Here is a 17,046-nt window from a genome sequence, read left to right as displayed (position 1 = left end):
ACAGAATCAAAGACACGACACAAAGGGCTCCTGTTCCAACTGTGTGTTTACCAGGCAGAGTGGTGTCTTGCATGGACGCCTCTGGTGTATTGTGTTTAAATAGCAGGCAGGTGTTAACTTTGACTTGTATTATATACAGTCAATTACATTCCTTGATTACTTAGTTGATCAGTGACAGATCAACTAAATAAATCTAAAATATACTGGATAGTAAGCAATTGCAAATATTGAAAGGTGGAGTAGCAGTTCACCATTATGTTTAGATTTAATGGTTACTAAGTAAAGCCTTTGTTTAATTGAAATTGACAATTATCACATTTACAGATGTCATAAAGCCTACAGAGAAAAGGGTTTATGACGGACAGGATTTAATGTAAGAATGCCAAGACCCGGGAAATGTCACTTGATGTGTTTTTAAAAATAAAAAATCTATTTCATTAATGTGAGGTACCAAACAGTTGTTCCAAACATTCTGGCCCCACAGAGGTACAGTCTCTTGAGACGAGTTGATCTAGTGCACTGCACATCTTCCCCGACGGGTCTGTGGTGAGGCAAAGACGGAACAGTCCAACCTGGCAGTGGAATGCATCTAGCTAGATGGGAATACTCCATCCCCTTGTGCCTTTCCATCACATTATTTCACCCAGAAAGCTGACAGCAATAAAATGGTCATTAGAATCAAGGTACAGAACAATGCATAAGCCCTCGGGTACTGTAGGTCTGAGCAGAGGCGTCGCTAGGATCACAATACATTTGGGGCTTTTTGGTCCCCAAGGACCCAGAAATTGCTATGGAGGAAAAAGCTAATAGCTACAATATAGATCCATATTGCCACATTTTTTGCCACTTGTGTGAGGTTTCGTACTCAGTGAATGAGGATGACTCCTATTTCATTGTAGTGACAAAAGGGTACTGATACACTATCTCAAGCCTATTTAATAACTTCATCACGTTAAAGGTTTTGTCTGCTTTTCTAAATCGTCAGCAATCTACGAAGCAGTGTCCATCCTCCGTCGGCCATTGGATGACATATTTAGTCTTTATGATCGTAATGTGTGCTTGAAATTCACTACTCAACTGAGGGTCCTTACAGATAATTGTATGTGTGTTGTACAACGATGTGCTAGTACTTCAGAAATCATGTTTAACCACTTTTATTGTACAGCGTGAGCCATGCAGCTTCTGATATGTCGAATAAATAGTTAGTCCTGAACCAATTTAAACTTGCCACCCCTACAGGGTTGAATAGTCATTGACTCAAGACATTTCACCTTTTACTTTCTCATGAAACATTCTCAAAGTTCTATGACATTGGCGTAGTGACACGCAAGCTCAACGTGAACCAGAGAGTGTGGAAAGCGTCAGGCGTTGAATACTTCCCGAAGGCGCTGTATGTGACAGAGAAAGGGCGGCGTATAGCAGCGTGCTGCAGCCATGGCTGTGGAGGGAGCAGGACAGTTTGACAGGCGGTTATTACAGCCCCATGTGACTGATGGCAGGTAATTGCAGAAATGCGCCTGTGGTGACGAAGGCCTTCAGAGGAGCGGATGTGTTTCTTATTGCGATAGGCACGCAGATAGCGTGGGGGGGGGGGGCTTGAAATGTGATGACTCATCTCACACACTCCAATCGCTCTGCGTTTGTTTTTCTCCATCTGTCACTCGACAGGCACCGTCTCCAACGCCCTAGTGGTCCATCTTAAAGGATTTCACCTGTTTAGCCACACCGCAAGCAGCTTAAAGCACAGAGCAGAGAGGTCTGCTTCCCATGTAAACAGCCAATGCAACAACTTCCCTGAGTCTGAACACGGTCTAGACCAAACAGATCTCGTTTACCTCACTCTCCGGGCCCACTATGACTTATTAAAAAGCAACTGTGCATCGTCAACCACTGAAAATGTGACAGTTATACCCTCACCTGGTTATCTGGTCCGAGACCTCCAGGTGGAACTGGCAGCCGTTCAAACATCCCCGTTTCTGCTCCTCCCTCCCTGGCTGGCCAGAACAGAGGCTAAATTTGGCAGTACACAAAGCTCTGTTAGTGTGCGACTGGATTTGTATATACGATATGTGGGTGACTGAGGGTGGTGCTTATGTGCCAACGGAATTGGTTTGGCGTTGGTTTTGTGTTGGTTTGAACCTTGCCACCCTGGCTTCACCACGCACACACACATACAAACACTTGTCCACACTTGACAAGCATTAAAAATAACAACCTGTCAGCCGTGCAATATCTGGCTTTCATCTTTCCATCAGAAAGTGAAAAAATGAATAACAGCTCCAACTGCCAGACAAGCAGGCCTGAGGCAGGAACTGACCTGGAGCATTTTAACCAGTTAAACAGCAGTTATATGGAAAAACGAAAGGAGTGCAGCTGCATACACACGTTACTATTCTTGTGAGGACCGGTGGACCGCGCAAGAATTCCTCATGACAACAGGAACCCGTGTAAAATTGAAAGACGTCCCGGCAGTTTGCTAGTCCTCACTTTCATATGCAGTATGGGGTGTCTAGGGTATTTTAGACAGGCCGTTCTGTGTCAGGTAAAGAAAGTTCGCAACTAACAGTCAGGGTTGTTGGGAATGCACGGGCATAGGTCGTAATTCCTTCATTCTGTCTTACCAAAATGTCAGTTATAGCTGCAATGTAACATACACGAGTGTAGTTAAATAAGTCAGAAAAAAGGGAGGTTGGGTTTGAGTTTAGGGTTAGTGTGTTCTGCGTTAGGGTTAAGATTATTGCATTAGGGAAATGGGAAGATATTTTTGCATCCAAAAAACGTCTTTAGTAGGATGTTAAGGCAAATGTGTTATTGTGTGAGTATGTGCGGTGTATACTAAGTGTTACCTGTCCTGACGGTAACCTGATCCTGAGAAGTTGGTCTGTGGCAAGCTTTGTTATGAATGGCGGTTAGAGCATTCCCCCAGGCACTGTTAGCTGAAGTAATTGACGTAATCAAGGTATTTTGCTTTGGGTGTCATGCTGGCTGCTGGTTGACAACAAGGCTGAATTTACATCTCGGAGCCTCTGTCTAGGCTTGCCGCGCTCCTTAGCCGGCAAATTCATGGATGTTTTCTGGCTCAAAGTCCTATCGCTCCTACCACAAAACCCGACTAAATCACTTTGAAATGAGTCATCCATCTGCGCTCGTGACTCTGACCGAGTCGTCTCTCGGGTTTGTGCAGGGTTTTTGTTTTTGTTTTTATTGCGAACACTTTAGGTTTGAGTCACTCATTTGGGCAAAATGCAGGATTATACTTGTCAGCTATGCTTGAACTGCAGTAGTGTATACAGTAAATCTTACATATACACCATGTAAATTACTGTATACACAAAGTGTATGTTCTGCTTGTTATTGATAAACAAGACATTAGATTTTGTATCTATTGCATCTCTCCAGGTATTTAAATGGGTGGCATTTGTGCAAGGAGAACCTCCCCAATTTCAGATCTAAAACTCCTGTGTGGTCTGTCTGGATTGATCTGAAATACCTCAGCTAATCTACATATTCAACATAATACTGGGACTGTCCCAAAGAAAAGCTTAAATATGCTTTTAAAGATTTAGCAGCATTGTATCCATGCTGAGCACCAGTTTGTGGAAATTGTTTCCTCATAATGGATGACTGTCTATTGTTTTTGCAACTCAACACAAAAACAACATTCCTCCCTGTTGAGCAATCTGTGCAACTGCCTTGTCCTCACAACTGAAAGCTCATGGTTCGTCAGCTTTCCTTCTGCTCTCTGGGGGAGTTGACTCAGACCTTTCTGTAGTTTCCCACCAGACCTCGAATGTCTTGCTTGAGCGTCAGACACTGAACATGCCGTTTGTATTTGCTCTAATTGGACTTCCTGACATAAAACCACAATGTTTGTCTGCAGTTTGGGTGGGAAACCCAAGATTTGCCATGCCCACTGTGGTCTCCTCACCCCTGTCTCACCCACTTCATCCAAACCCACCCCCTTCCGCCAGGATGGCCTGGTTAAAATGCCCCAGAAAGAGTTCATTGAGTGCAGAAATGCCCCGTGCGTGCATGCGTTTGTGTGTGTGCATTTATAATGTAATTATCTTGCACTTTCAGCATTCTTAGCAAGGGTAATAGATTGACTTGGGGAGTACTGTAAGAGTGAGCCGTATCGGTCTGTCAGTCCTATGATATGAGACAAAAGAGTGAGACGTGCCTGTCTGTCAGTTCTGTGACATGAGGCAAAAGAGTGAGAAATGCCGGTCTGTCTGTCAGTTCTGTGACATGAGACAAAAGAGTGAGAAATGCCGGTCTGTCTGTCAGTTCTGTGACATGAGACAAAAGAGTGAGAAATGCCTGTCTGTCTGTTCTATGATATGGAACACGCTAAAGAGGCCCCAAGCCCAGCTTAACCATTTGGATGGGTTTTAAAAGCTTCAGATGTTCTGAAGGTTTCTGTGGATCAATATGAATATGAATGTCTTCACTAATCTGCAGGATTAGTTCAGGATTGTCGAGCAGTGTGTCTCTGGCTTCACAAAACTCTCCTTCATGGATGTTCCTGCTTTCTCCACACAAAATGTCCCACTTTACTCTGTTCAGCTCTTTAACCTGGGTACGTTCAGTTTTGCTGTTGCTGTGACATTAACAGGACACTCTTACCTTATGTTATGCATTGTTCATTATGTCAATTGTAGGTTTTAACTTTAATGCTCGATGCCAATTGAATATAAAATAAAAAAATTCTTGTATCCATCACTCTGACTACCTGACTCAGAAACATTGCTCGTCAAGGCTAGAGGCACAAAAGACTGACATTGTTCATCCAGGAAGAAGAGGACAAACAATGTCCTGTATGTATGTTGCTTCATATAATGACACTGGGCTAATAAACAGCGGTAGTGGTGGATCTAGGCCTTAACTGTTCAAGCCGAAGCCATCCCTTGAATTTGCCATGGTCGACATGGAGTGTAGCACTTCGTTTAAGCTACTTTAATGTAGTGCTCTCTACATAGCATGACATTGCAAGCATGGCAAAAGGCTGCTATGATCCTGCCTACATGTAATCAATAGTCTTTGCCCGTGGGAGTGAGCTGAACTATCCCATTTCTAAGCAATCCTTAGTCATTACTGGAGATATCCCTCAGAAGATGTTTCATTGTTTGTGATGCTCTGCAGCTGAAAATGTTGGGAAATATCCCACAGCCCCTGAACACCTTCCTGAGTGGTGTCTTTTTAGCTTGTTTTCTTTTGTTTCAACGGTAAGTCATGTCACTTGTGAACCATTGTTTTGTTTCCCCATATTGCTTTGTTGTTGCATAAACAAATGCCTGTTTGTTGACAGTGTTTTTGTGTCGGAGCCATTATTAAGACATGTCTGGGCAGCAACATGAGTTGTGACAGCACTCTTCGAGTGCCCCTGCAGAACGCTGATTGAGTGAACCGAATATTTTGGGATAAAAAAGGGAATCCTTGGCGACGTGATCTTTTACAGTGACATGCATGTTTCCCTGGGGAGGAATCTAACATTAGAAATGAAGATACTTTATGTCCGGCCAAAGATGTGTGGTACAAATGGTACGTGGTCTCATCCAGAGCGAAACGTGCCTGTCTGCGTGAAATACCAAATGTTTTCTACCTCCAGCTTCAATCCATGGCTTGACTGCTTCTTAGTTATATGGATTTACAAGGCCAAGATCTGCACAGACTCTGGTAAGAATTTATGCTGACTAGAAGATTTTTTTTTTACCAGTACCATGATTTCACAATTCTCATTGGTAATAAAGCACTGACAGTGGTTCTTCAGTTGGTAGGGCATTGCACATGCAACATTGGGGTTGTGGGTTTGATTCTCACACTGGGCCAGTACAAAAAAGTAGAACGCCCCTGTAAATTTGGAGAAAAGTGTCTGCTAAAGGAATTAATTTTATTAAAAAGGTTACTGTCTGTATATTGGTTTTGATATTAGAAGGAATATTTATTCCACAAGCCAGGACTGAGAAGTAGTTACCCTAGTTATGCAAATTAAGCAACGTAAAGCTTCAGTCTCACATGAAGGGGGAAGTTCATTTGTTTCAAGTTTTATGTTTGTACGTCTACGTATTGAAATATCAATGTATTTCAGTGTCTTTAAAAGCCACGTGTATTACAGCATAAACGTTAACTAGTGCCCATTCTTGCAGTGTTGGTCATGTTCCTTAAATGCTTTGTAGCTTACATTTCATTAGTCATGGAAATGTTAAACAGCTCATAGAGACTGGGGCTGCTGAACAGATGGATGGTCGCGGGCTTCGTGTGCTCATAAGGGCTATTCACAAACGCCAGCTACGGACATTCTTTTGAGTACGCGGCTACTACCAGTGGCCCCAACGCAATTTGCACCGCGTAATGTTGTGAATGAGGGGTAGAATGACGTCAGTGGCCGAATGTCAACAATGTAGCGATTGGGAGTAAGCGTTCCATTCGAGTGTAACAAACAGCGGAGACGGAGCGGCACGCTGCACGGGATCATCACACACACTGACTTTTGCTGAAGAACAACAACACTTAGCAGCAAATAATTTTAGAACCAAAACTTCATTTTTATATAAATAAACGAATAGTGTAAAGCAGATGTTTTTTTCCCTGCACTGGGGGCTTTAGGAAGCTGCAAGGAAGTCATCATGTGAAAAAAAACAATATTTGGTAAACGGACAAAAGGGCTGGATTACAAGAAAAAAAAGCGAAAGTTAAAAGGTGAGCTGCATGCATATCTGTACGAATTTGCTGAAATGTGTTACCTGACGGCTTAATTGTTGAATTATTGTGCAGTACTCGAATACAGACAGCACGGTTGTAACGGCGAATTAAGTTATTAATTTACGTATGTTGAGTGGGACGGAGTTCGTAGCTACTAAAACCTATCCAAAATAATAGGTGCGACAAACTTTTAGGCTTGACTTCGTACCTTTTTTTTATTTGGTGGTAGCTATTTGGGGTGTGATTACTCGATTTGGGAGTGTAACGTAAGGCAGCCACATCCTGTTATGATCTGAGTCAGTCTGGTGCGCTCTTCCCTCCGATTTCAGTTGTGTTGCAACTGCTAGAGGATGCATTGCTATCCCGGAGAAGGCGCGACGGAGTGAGTGTCGGGGTCAGCCATGGCTCTTGTCTCTGAGAGAATAGGAGCTGTCACTTGCAAACGCTCTGGACGATTAAGGGGGCCATCGCGAAAGGCAACCCCCAATCTGAATTCCCGCCTTCGTTCACTGCGTGGCATTCGTGAATGAACTTGCACTGGTTGGGAAATGTGCAACGCAATTCAATTTAAAATTAGTTAACACGCAAGCACTGCTCTGAATATTACTGGATGCACAAAAAAATTGCCCGTTTTATTTAGATGCATAGAAGGACATGGTTATGTTCTTTACTAATAGTATCCAGCAACGAACGGAATTGCTCGAAAAAAATCAATCTGCTCACACACAAAATGCTCTCACATATTGAACACCGCCGTGCTGGTTAAGAGTAGTTAAGGCAATTTGTTGGACTGTGCACTTGGCCGACGTAAAGCTTGCCATTCCACTACAATCTCCCCATTAATCTACATAAAATCAGCCCAAATATTCGCTTTGTAAGGACTGCGGGATTTATTTGGTTCAGTCGCTAATGCAATCGGTTTGAAAGCCGGAGTGGCAGTCCACGGTTTAAAGAACCAGAACACATACGGAATGAATCAGGGGGAACGTGATCCCCCGCTGTATATTTACATAGTCCAGCATAACTCAAGTTTGTTTGTGTCTACAACTGTACATAGCCTACAGCAGTTTAACCTGAGAAGCGAGGTGTATTGAACAGCTTTAAACAAAAGCAGCTCATAAGCACGGACGTTGCTTTGTCATCCTTCACTGCATTAATGCCATTAAGTATTAAGCCTACAACAGCATTTTCTATAGACCCACTATAATAAATCTATATATTTTTTTTGCTTATTATAAATCATTTTATTTTTTGCGTTTTGTTTTTGATTGCGACGAGTGATTTTTATTGTGCAGTGATTTGGCGTCTTTGTCCTGGTCTTATTCACCAACGGAAAGCTGCGCTAACCTGTACAAAGGCGACCTCGTTCGCTGCGCGATGCTACAGTAATAAGAACGTGTCATCACAGTGTGTTCTCTCAGCGCCCTGGAATTGCGATGCGCTGGCTATTTCTAGGCTTATAAGATGACAATAATATTACGAACAAACACTCGTGATTTTTTTAAATCTACAATACGCTGTTCACAATGACAAGGTGTCTAAAAAGAATAAGAGTTTTTGTTTCGAAATGTGCTTACATTTTAATGCAGTGATACAGCACTTTATGCTGGAATGACAATACGTTCCAAGACATTCCTTTGTCTAGAGCAGTAGAACCGAGCTGCTGACGCCATGGTATCACAACTGGCTTATAGTGCGCGTTTAAAATATTGTAAATGATGATTCATGATTTGAACCGCAGGACAGAATTCTAAACGATCTAAGTGTGCTTGTTAAAGGCAAGGCACGACTTCATATTTCTCTTACACTGTTATTAATATTTTAATTATTAAGCCCACTCTAGAGCCTAAAAAATAGAAGCTTTTCACATGAAATCACTTGTAAATATCCAGACTTCCGGAACCTGGGTTGCTGGAAGAGTGGTTTTGATATTAATTACAGATTTTGTAACTATAACAATATTTACACAAGCTCCCAATGCATTTAAATCGGAGAAATAGAACCAAATGCTTGAATTAATTGAACCAAATATTATAGCTATATGTATCTCCTCCTACACTTATAACAATCAATCCGGTTTGAACCACTGTTAAAATGTTGGGTTTGGTCCATCTTGAGTTGATTGTATTCTGAATTTTTCTTTGTTTACTTTTTAATTAATAAATATGTGTTTCTAAGGTGCATGGGTTTAAATAAGAGCCACAGCAATACGGGGGTTTCAATCTGAAATGGTCATGTTTTTTGACCAGTCTAGCTATAATACCAACTTTAAACCTTTATGGCTATACTGACTTGAAATTATATTGAATGTTTATAAACAATATATTATTTCAATTAGCAGAATTGGCATAATGTTTATTAACCCTAAACATCTCTGGAACAGTTTCAGTGTTAACCTAGTGTCCAAATCAACTTTCTCTCACTTAGTTGGCTATCGTAACTGAAACATATTCGACTCTGACTATATTAATTAGTCTAGTTTGCATAATTATAATTAATTAACCCTAAACAGTATCTACTGAACCCTTAAAGTTAGAGAGACCAAACCAGTTTTGTTTCACATGTATTCACTATACCAACTTAAAATGAACGTCTGTGTGTTATCGACCATGACTGTATTGGCCCAATTTACATCTCATCTCATCTTCTCAATAATTTACATAATTTGTGATAATTAACCGTAGAAGAGTATATCTTCAACTATTCAAGCTAGCGTGATAAAAACAACATTGCTACCTCAAGTTTAGGCTTTCCCACTCAGAAATTCACAAATGTTTGACTATCGACTTTGACTATATTAATTTGCGTAATTTGCATGCTATCCCTTAAATGTGTGTGGACTATGACTATTTTAATGATTGTAATTTGCACAACTGTAATTAACTAATCCTCTAGCTAATAGTATCTCTTTAACCGTTCAAGCTAGTCGCAGTGTTTCTCAACCCCTGCCCTGCATGTTTTAGATCTCTCCCTGCTCCGTCACACCTGATTCAAATGATCAGCTCTTTATCAAGTCCTTCGTGAGCTACATCAGGTATGTTTGTGCTGGGAGAGATCTCAAACATAAAGTGCCAAACTAACCTTGTTTCATATGTTTAGGCGATCTCAAATGTAACTTCCAAACATAACATGAATGGCTCTTTAACTAATATTGTAGAAAATGATTTTTACAGCAAACTTGTTTTGGGGGTACGATGGTACCCCAGCGATGGGGTACTTTATACCTAGTTCCAGAATGATAATGAGGAGATTAGAGAAACTTCAATTTGTACAAGGCATCTAGGACAACATCTTGGATTTGATTGGAATCAAAATGGTAACTCTTCTCCGGCAGTCAGAGTCAATTCATTCTAGCTGGTCTGTTCTTGAATAGTGGCACAGAGACTCGTGGTATACTGGCGGTGCATGCTCTCAAGTAAATGTTCTCCTCTTGAGTCTAACTATTTCCTCTCTCTGTGTAGACTATATGCTTGCTAGTTGCTGTTTCTCACATTAATAATACAGTGCACATGTGACATTTGTCGTCTATTTGACGCCATAATGCTTCACCTTTCTATTTAATCTGGATTTATAATTTGAATCACTGTTTACGGTGAGTCGTTTGGAGCGGAGTCAGTGGTAGTCTGTTTTGATCTGGTTAAAACATCTTGATAAGGTGTTTATGCTTTTGGATACAAGATTCCAACAACATGTAATTATGCCAAATTTGAAGCTTCAGTTACTTGTATTACCTACTGTAATATATTTATAGCCTATATATAGGCTATAAATATGTTTAGGCTATATATTACAGATGCACGAATGCATCGAACAATTCGCCAGTAATCGGAATCGGACGGTTTTCGCTTAAAACAGACGATTGGCAATTGGCTCATTTCCAATTTTCATGGTTGCTGGGTAGAACGAACAACCTGCTACGCAGCTGTCATGCATAACCTGCAGCGAAGCGGACGTGCAGGTCATGATGCCAAATGGATTATTCACTATATGGCTCAAACTATTTGTGGTAGTTACAATTTACCATATATTTTTGAAATTAACCTAATAAATAACAACATACAAACCCCAGCAATAACAGTGTGGAGCCCATAACAAAGGGCGAAAATGTACAGATACGGAGATATATTGAAATTATGTAGCTATGATGTTTGAGCGGCTTTTCCAGTGCATTACTACATTACATATTCATCCTATCCAAACAATTAAGGAAATCATATTTGCTTCCCGGTATATATGGTTTATGAACATGACTAGTGAACGTATGATGAAATATTCGTAGTTATTTCAACCAAATAAAAATAGCTTGATATACTGATAAATGTTTTACTTCAATGTACGCCATATATTGACTACAACATATTTAATCTATTCTCAACCCGTAAATCAATCATAACCAACACCTAATGAACTATGTCCCGATATAAATTTGCTGTCTGAAGTTAGATGTTTCGCAATACTAACAATGTAAGATTGTAGTCAATTTTAATGTAGGATTAAGTAGGCAGCTTTCAGACTAAATCCAGACGCGTAAAAAGTAACTGGTCATTATAATGATAATCACAGAATGCCATTATGCAACACTTTTTTATGTAACACACATCTTCCCGTTTACGTTATGATCGCACACTAGTTTTTTTTTAGATTAGATTCAACTTTGTCATTGAACAAGTAAGTGCCCTACAACGATATGCCGATGGCATCTGACTAGAAGTGCAAATAAAAGAGGGCAGAAAATGTACACGTATTTACAAGTATTAAGTATATGTATGTTACACGTTGGATAATAGTTTTAACATACACTATACTTTATTTTAAACAGAATTGACCTGATAACATTGCTTTTCAAAGGTTTAGCCACAAGCCGTCTCTTTCGAAAAACCCTTCTTGCCAACACAAGAAATAAGACATAAGAATCTGAAAAAACAGTTGTGGTAGATTGTAAATTGTTGAAAAGTATATTTTTAATATTGCCAACATGTAGAACATTCCATCTGCCACAGCTTTGTTTGCAGTAAGCAGAGAAAAAAAATTATTGTGTAGGCCTACTGGTTGTCTCACATGCACATTATTTAAAACAACACTAAGATCATACAAACTATTAGAATATTTATGCATTTTTCATTGCTTGAACATGAATTGCTAACTAAATATTCTGAAATATTTAGGATATGTATTGCTTCAATGTGTGATTTCAATCTTTAATGTTGTGTTATTCTTGCAAATTGCTCCATCCGCGCACCCCATCCTTTTATAAAAATCAAGATGATACCATCTTGTTTTTTAAAACAACAGGTCACTAAACAAACAACTGTATCGGGCTGTGATCTCTATCGACATGTGTTCTGCCAGTCCAGTAGAAAAAACAATCAGCAATCGATATCGGCCCAAAAAAGCGTATTGGTGAATCCCTAATATGGATTATGCATGCATAATATATAAATATATATGTAAATACTGTATTTACCGATATTATTTGTAATCCATCATTTCCCTTTTTTCACAAATGTTTCCATTCAGTTGTGGTTATCAAGCATAACCACTACAATTGGGTCTTATGCTGCTCATGCTAGCACTGTACAATGTCAATGTATTTCCATGTCATGTGGTTAAAATAAACAACAGACTTGTTATAGTTAAACTGAGTGAGCATGCCAAGTTAATGATTCATGAAATCTCACAATGTTTATTAGAACTATTATTTATAATTTTTGACCTCATTTTGGTACCTAGTGTTGAGTTAAATTTTACACCTTTGGGAAAGGGATAGTCTGTGGGGAAACAAATATATATATTTTTTTAATATTCTAAGGACAAACAGGAAATAACATGAATCTGTCCCGAGCAGGTTTTGGCTCATGGGTCTTTGTTTTTGGCATCATAAGGGATAGTTTGCATCCCTCCAGATATTGGAGAAACCCCTACCAGTGAGAACTCAACGTCTCCAATCACAGCCTTAAGTAGAAAAAAACATGTTCCATAGTTTTCCCACGTCAGCACAAAGGCATGTTTGAATGGGCTCCAGCCAGTGTGAGCCATAGAGGCACAGCACCGCTGGGAGAAAGCTAAGATCCTACAGCTCAGAGCAGGGGCAGTCCTTTTTTCCTTTCCTCTCCTTCGCTCTCTCGCTCTTTTCGGTTGTCGCTTTATCTCTTTTTGCACTCTCATTCTTTATCTCTGTCCCGGGTAAATCATTTCTCTCCTGTCACTGTCTGGGGCAGCAGTGCTTATTGCCATTATCACTCATCATGTGAAATCAGTCTGCATCATCACACCAAACCCATCTCCGTCTATGGTTTCTCAAAGCCCGCCATGCGACAGCCTTCCCTGCCCCTTGCTGTTTTCCCTTCCCTGAGTGCAGAGACAACATGCCAAAAATCTATCACGTACAGAACGCTACAGGCAATATACTGATTGCTCTGTTTTGTTGGGAGTTTTCATACTGCCTGCGAGAGATTACCAAGACTCCTAAATCACCCCGTCCACAGTGTCTTTGCACTGTCTGTGATGATCTGTTGTATTTATTGCCAGGTTTGGAGCGACTGACGCCATCCCCTCAGAAACCCGTGATGTGGCCTCTGACCTTATGAGGGGTTGGGCCTCGATTGACCTTTCACTTAATGTTTATAAGGAACTCATCCGGCGCGGGGGGGGGGTCATCTGTTACTTTTTAATTGTGCAAAACGGATTTCAGCAAACTAGGTTGGTTACAGCTGGTGGTAATTGGGCTTAAGTGAAAACAACAGCAGGGTGCGAGGCTGTAGAAGGTGTGAATTTGTGACCGTCCAGTGTGGTGAAACGTTCAAGGGGAGGGGTTTCAAATGCCTTTTGGATCACACCAAAACATTTTCCCCTGACGGTCGCCCGGCTCAACTGTGTTCTTGCAGGTGTCCTTGTTGTCGGGTTTCCTGAATGAAGCATAGCGAGTGTTGAATCGGTGTGAGAGGCAAGGGTGGTAAAGCCAGCACAGCTGCAGTTTGGACATGGTCCACCCGGCGTACAAAAATGACCAGCGCAGGAGTGTTCTCTCTGCTGAGAGACACTAGAATAGAGGCCAAGAATCAAGTGTCACAAAGGAGGTTAATGAACAGCTCTTGTCGCGGGACATTGGTGTGAAAATAATGCAGAAGGACTTACTGGTCCTCCTGTCAGCTCAGACAACCGATTATCTTTGTACATCGATGTTATTGAAATACCCAGCGTGCTTCCTGAATGGATCTCAAAACCCCAGTGTAGGTTTTCCTGCCCAGTCCAATTTGAACGGAACCACTTTTTTTCATTTCCACATGTCGATGTGTATTGATATCGACTTCACACGTGAATCGTGGCTTTTCAAAGCTCAGCGTTCCGTTGGCGGCGGCCATTTTAACCGTGTGGTCCCCTCCCCCTGAAGCATCCGAACTCTTGGGTGCCGTAGGTGACGGAAAACATTTCGTCATAGGAGCCACACGACGAGCCTCAGCCGCGCCGATGCGTCTGACTGCGTCAACAGCAGCAGTCACGGTCAGACTTTAACGGCGACAGCTGGGAACGGCCCAAGAGCAAGTGACCCCACGTGTTTAGATGGAAGTAATTTAGTCAACATATCCCATTTTTTTTTGTTCTTGTTCCTCGGCATTCCTAGATTGGGGGGGGGGTATACTTTCTGCTCTCTCAGTGCACGTGTGAGTGCATGTAATAAACCTGCTACACGAGGCCACATTAGCTGTCAACTTGAAGCGGAGAGCAAACAGGATTTGGTCTGGAGGTGTTTGTGTCTACAGTATGGGTTAACACAGTGAACACTGACATGTGTTTTCTCCTCACAGGGAACTCAATAGATGGTATATGTCATCTCCTCCCAGTTAAATTTAGAGTCATCCCCTCCCGCCCATCAGCGGTTTCCTCTGCAGCTGCTGAGTCACATGTGGAGGGGAACCGGAGCCCCTCGGACCAAATGACCAGCCACTCTCAAACCCATCCAGTCAACCCCCCATTACAGGACCAGATAATAACAGTGACGTACCTGATTTATCTCTTCCAGCTCCTAATGGAGCGAAGGGCCTCAACGGTCCCATTTAGATTACCAGAACATTGCCCATTTACATTACCTGAAAGTAGACAATTTACATTATCTATACATAGCTCCTTTACATTCTATGGGCATAGTGCATTTACATTATATGGGCATAGTGCATTTACATTATCGGAAGGTATCCCATATACATTCGCTGGACATTCCATTTACATTATCTGAAAGTATCCCATTAACATTATTTGGACATAGCTCATTTACATTATCAGACACTGGATATTAATCAGTCATTCATAGTCGCTACTTGTTTTACACTGCTAAGATTTTTTTTCTCAGTACGTTTAAAAGAGTGATCCAGGGCTACTCTATTTTCAGTGATTACCCTCCATCTCTGTGTGACTAACTGATTATGTTAGGCCACAGCCTGACACGATCTCAAACAAAAGAATGCTGTTCTCTTGTCTTCCTCTCTAGTTTGAGGTCATATCCTTAGTCTTTTGTCTTCGACAATCTCTTTTGTTCTACTGCCGTTCAGCATTACAGGACTTATTGTTGTGGCGCAGAAACACACAGCTCATCAACAAGGGTGTGCCAGAAAGCTAATTTGTGAGCTTTAAGTCGATTTAAGCTCTGTCTCTGCGCAGCACCTACATATGTCAGGGCGGGTGGTGGTAGTCGCCTTATTTAGCGGCTTCTTCTGGCACACATGAGTCATATAGGTTTTTGCATGTCACCATCATGCTCTATGAGGCTAGCGGCACTCTCAGTATGCATGGATGATCCAAAAAGAAGTGGAAAACATTACAAAAGAGCACATCGTGGCTCAGGGGGCATTGGGGCACTTTTGGTTTTCGTTATTACCCTGCTGTGAATGCTGAAAGTGCAAATTTGAGGGAGACATTTTGGACTTGGTGGGCCATGAAGGTGTGCTGTCAGGATTTCGCTGATCTCCAGTTCACCTGAGATGTGGGATTAGGTGTTGAGGTGTTCCTTCCTTTTTGGCCAACCGTTTCATCATCAGATTCCTCACACTTCTGCCAACAACAACTTCATCTGTGAATCCGTGAATCTTTTTTCCATGTGTGCTCTCTCCCTCTTCACCCCTCTCATATTACATTATTGAATTACGAGGGGCTTGGTCATTGTTGTTGGTCATTTAAAAAATATATATTGGTTAAGAGCCTGAATGAACCTGAGTCCCAGGCTCACTAGAGGGCCCAATGTTTCCTGCCAAGGTCATTTTGTTTTCCCCCGTTTTCTCGTTACTCAATAGGAAAAGGAGCGACAGTCTGTCAGGCACTCGAGTGGAAGGTATTTAAAACAATCTGCGGATTCTTGGTAAGGCAAGTGAGATCATTGTTTTAGCGAGGAAGGAAGAAAGCGAGAGAGCGAGAGGTAGAGGGAGAACCAAGATGACCCTGTGGCAGGCTGTTGTCGTCTGCCTGCCAGGCCAAGAGTCAGCCTGCCAGAGTCAGCCTGCCAGAGTCAGCCTGCCAGTACTGTGAACTCTCGAGGTAACACTGGCTCTGGCAAAGGTCACAATTCCTGCTAGATGGATTTATTTGTACTGGTTTGCACATCAGATCGGCTTGTCGGAATCAAAACATTCCCTCTGAGTATGTGAGGGTTTGTTTGTGTGGAGCTCCAACAGCTGTGTCTGATGAGGATGAATAACACTGAACAAATAATGAGCCTGTTTCTCCACAGTGAGGATGTGATAATGATTATCTATAATTCATCTTTCTGCAACTTTGTTTGTTTTTATTGTGTCGGGTTGTTCATTGATTTCTCTCTGCAGTTATTCAAGATGAAGAGGAGAATTTGCTGTGTGCACGTTTTATTTCAACACTTTATCGAGAAGCATTTGAAATGTTCATCGAGCTACCGGTCCACATTTTTCCGCAACAGTACAATTTAAAAGAATAAACAGTAATATTTTAATTCAAATCATCAGCGCCGAGGCAGCCGAGTGAAAAGTGCACAAGCATGAAGGTATTGCGGTTTTTGGGTAAAGCGCAGCTGTAGACATTGTTAATGTTTGCGACGTGAGAGAGGTTGGGGGTTCAGCATCCTGTGAGACTCGCACAGGTGGTTGGGAGGAGGAGGGAGGGAGGGAGGGGTGGAGGAGCTGGTGGGCGTGGAGGAGCAGGGGCGTAGTGCCCACTTCCTGTTGAAATACTGTAAAGCAGTTGGCTTTCAACCAGATCAACAGCATTTGCCTTGCGGTGGCTGCTCTCTCTCTCTCTCTCTCTCTCTCTCCCCCTCTCCCTCTCCCTGGCGCACAAATGGATGCCTCTGGTGGGGGAGGCTTTGTGTGGCGCTGGTGCTCATTG

At 41.8% G+C, this 17,046-nt stretch overlaps 1 protein-coding gene across 1 annotated transcript in view; it reads left to right on the top strand.

Annotated features, from left to right (window-relative positions):
- Nucleotides 1-6,406: 6,406 nt before the first annotated feature.
- Nucleotides 6,407-17,046, top strand: part of bach2b (BTB and CNC homology 1, basic leucine zipper transcription factor 2b) — an 83,619-nt gene continuing 72,979 nt past the window's right edge. Inside the window, exon 1 of the mRNA XM_010882839.4 lies at nucleotides 6,407-6,699. The gene's annotated coding sequence lies outside the window, so the exon portion shown is untranslated. The remainder of the gene's footprint in view (nucleotides 6,700-17,046) is intronic.

Source organism: Esox lucius, chromosome 18 (genome assembly GCF_011004845.1).
Source record: "Esox lucius isolate fEsoLuc1 chromosome 18, fEsoLuc1.pri, whole genome shotgun sequence".
In the NCBI taxonomy this organism is placed as follows: domain Eukaryota; kingdom Metazoa; phylum Chordata; class Actinopteri; order Esociformes; family Esocidae; genus Esox; species Esox lucius.
Note: the sequence above shows the minus strand (reverse complement) of the source record. Positions and strands in the feature narration are given on the sequence as shown.